A 2,593-nucleotide genomic window follows, 5' to 3' on the forward strand; every position below is an offset into this window, starting at 1 on the left:
CTTTATTGTTAAAAAACCTGAATAAAAGTATCAAGGCTTTTCTTCTTTCGCCTCCTCACTCATCAGCATAGCACTATCTTAAGTCTGTCCTGTATGCAAAAGTTGAGCCTGCGTCCCTCTTTTTGCTACCGTGCTCTTTCTCCACCCTCCTCTCATGTGCCAAAGGGGCAGGAGGAGAATTTGCGCAGACCGACCGTGTAGAGGAGAGAGGTCCCTTTTCCCTGCATGGTGTGAAGCGCAGTGGGGCAGAGCCGGCCTGGGCATCCGGTGCGCAGGGCACAGAACTCCTCTTTCTCCCCTTTCTGTGGTCTTCTCCAGGGGTCCTTCTCCCTGTCGCCCTGCCCTCCTTCCCCTCGGCTGCCTTGCTGGCTCTGTCTTCTCTGGGCAGGAAAGGCGCCCCCGTCCTCAGCTTTAGTGGCAAGGCATGCAGAAAGCTGTTGGGTGGCCCACGTGGGCAAGCGCGCAAGAGGGGTGCGCCACAGTGTAAAACCCGAACTCAAAAGTTTACTAGGAAAGCTTCCATTCCCCACTCCGACTACTGGGGAGTGGGACTCATCAACAGCCAAGACACACAATTGTTAAACATTTCCCACATCGGGAATAAAGGATACAGATTGCACACCTCGGGAGCAAGGGAGAGAAAGAGGGGCCGTGCGCAACGGCAGCCCCCCAGTGGGTTAGGCTTCCCTTTCCCCTCAGTGCAGAAGGGCTCTTCTCTCTATCAGAGGAGCCTGAAGCAGAAACTGGAGAGAGCCTCTTGCTGACTCAGTCCATTACTGAACAGCCCCACCGCGTGAATGGGGATTGCTTTAAAAAAAAACAAGAAATCCAACAAACTCAATGGGACAACAGGAAACAAATGGACCAGGTGAGGAGTGGGGAAAAGCACTTGTCCAGAGTGGCCGGTTCCCTTGGCACGTCCGCCGGACCGCAGCAGGCCGAGCCGGAACGCTCACAAGCCCCACCGTGAGCGCAGAGCACAGATATAGATTTCAGTATAAAACACAAACTAAGTTACACACCTTACAGGAAAGCAAACGCCTATGTGTGTGTGTGTGTGTGTGTGTGTGTGCAAATCTTCAGGGCCGAATGCAACACTAAGATGCAACTGTTTCCTAAGGAACGCACGTTCTGCAGCACTCGGGATCCCATCTATTCTATGTAGAGAAAAAAAACACAAAAACCAGCCCCCAAGATTCAGAGGAGCAAATTCACGTCCTCTCCCCCCCCCCCCCCCCCCCCCCCCTCTGTCCTTTTTTCTCTTTCCCTTATCAGCTGGTTCCGTGCCTCCGAGGAGTGGCTGTTTCTAAAAATCAGTGCATCTCTGAAGCGCAAGCGCCTACGCTACTGAAAACCAGCGCAAACTTGTTCCTGAAAACATTATTGTTCATTTTTGCGCAGTCCGTCCATGGGAACCGGCGGCCGGCTGCTGCGGAGTCCCCGCTGCCGACAATTCAGGCCCAAGTCCGTCTGCTGGACGGCAGAGGGGGGGAGAAGCGTCCTCCTCCTACCTGGCCCTCCCTCTTCTCCACGCTGGCCCCAGGCCCCCCTCCCCAGCCACAGGCCGGAGACAAGGGGAGGGAGACCCCACCATCCCTTCCTGAGGAGGCACGGCCCTCTGCCGCCTGCTCTCCCCCGGCTTCGCTCCGGACCCCGAAAGACGCTCCAGCCGCCACCCTGGCCTCAGCCCTGGAGAGGAGGCGGTGGACACTCCACCTTGGGCGACGACCTCTTTTCTCTATACAAACAAGATGGGTTTCGCTCAAGATTTAAAAGACACCTTCGTACAGCAGAAACAGACACGATGGATCCATGGAAAAACAACAGAAAGGCGGCAGTGCCCGCAGCATCGGATTCATGCAGGGTTTCGTGCATTTGGCTGCTGCCGGTTTTGTAATTCTTTTTTTTTTTTTTAAACGTCAAAACCAACATCACCGTCGCTGTGATTCAGGCACTCCAGAGCTGCTTGCTGAGAAGATGTTGCCCTCCCGCTGAGTATCTCCGAAAGCTGCTGCAGCCAGGGAGGGGAGAGAGATCGAGATCCGCAGGGCAGGAGGGGGGGCAGGAGGAGAAAGGCAGTGGGTTAGTGAGATGCATTCAGTCAGGGACTCCTGTGGACACCCCCGGATCGAAGCGGGGGGGCGGCGCTTGACGCAGACAGAGGTGCTTCCTTGACACAGAGAGATGCACAACACTGTGAAGGGGCCCCTTCGAAGAGGAAAGCCTCGTGTGAACGCCAGGGCAAAGTCTCCTTGGGGGCTTGGGGGCACCAGGACTTGTGGGACAGTCCGGGCCACCCCTTCTCCTTCCCCTTCTTCCACGATGGAATCGTGGACACCCACGGGGGAAAGAGAGCGGGGTCCTGCAGCCAAGTCGAAGGGATTCCCCCACCTACGGGATGTGCCGGTTCTTAAGGAACCCGGCTGGACAGATCTGTCCAGGGCTTGGGCACCCCCTTGGAGTGCCTTGTGAGACAAACGCCACACGCCTGGGAAGGAAGGAAGGAAGGAAGGAAGGAAGGAAGGAAGGAAGGAAGGAAGGGACAGCCCCTCTGTGCTCCGGTCCTGGGTGGGGACAAGGCTGTGGCTCCTAG

At 56.4% G+C, this 2,593-nt stretch overlaps 1 protein-coding gene across 1 annotated transcript in view; it reads right to left on the reverse strand.

Moving 5' to 3' along the window:
* Positions 1-1,268: 1,268 nt before the first annotated feature.
* The window catches only part of LOC107122036 (calcium/calmodulin-dependent protein kinase type II subunit gamma-like), a 193,713-nt gene continuing 192,388 nt past the window's right edge, over positions 1,269-2,593 (reverse strand). Inside the window, exon 23 of the mRNA XM_015425061.1 lies at positions 1,269-2,011. The gene's annotated coding sequence lies outside the window, so the exon portion shown is untranslated. The remainder of the gene's footprint in view (positions 2,012-2,593) is intronic.

The sequence above is a fragment of the Gekko japonicus genome, unplaced genomic scaffold (assembly GCF_001447785.1).
Source record: "Gekko japonicus isolate JY-2015 unplaced genomic scaffold, Gekko_japonicus_V1.1 scaffold2680, whole genome shotgun sequence".
In the NCBI taxonomy this organism is placed as follows: domain Eukaryota; kingdom Metazoa; phylum Chordata; class Lepidosauria; order Squamata; family Gekkonidae; genus Gekko; species Gekko japonicus.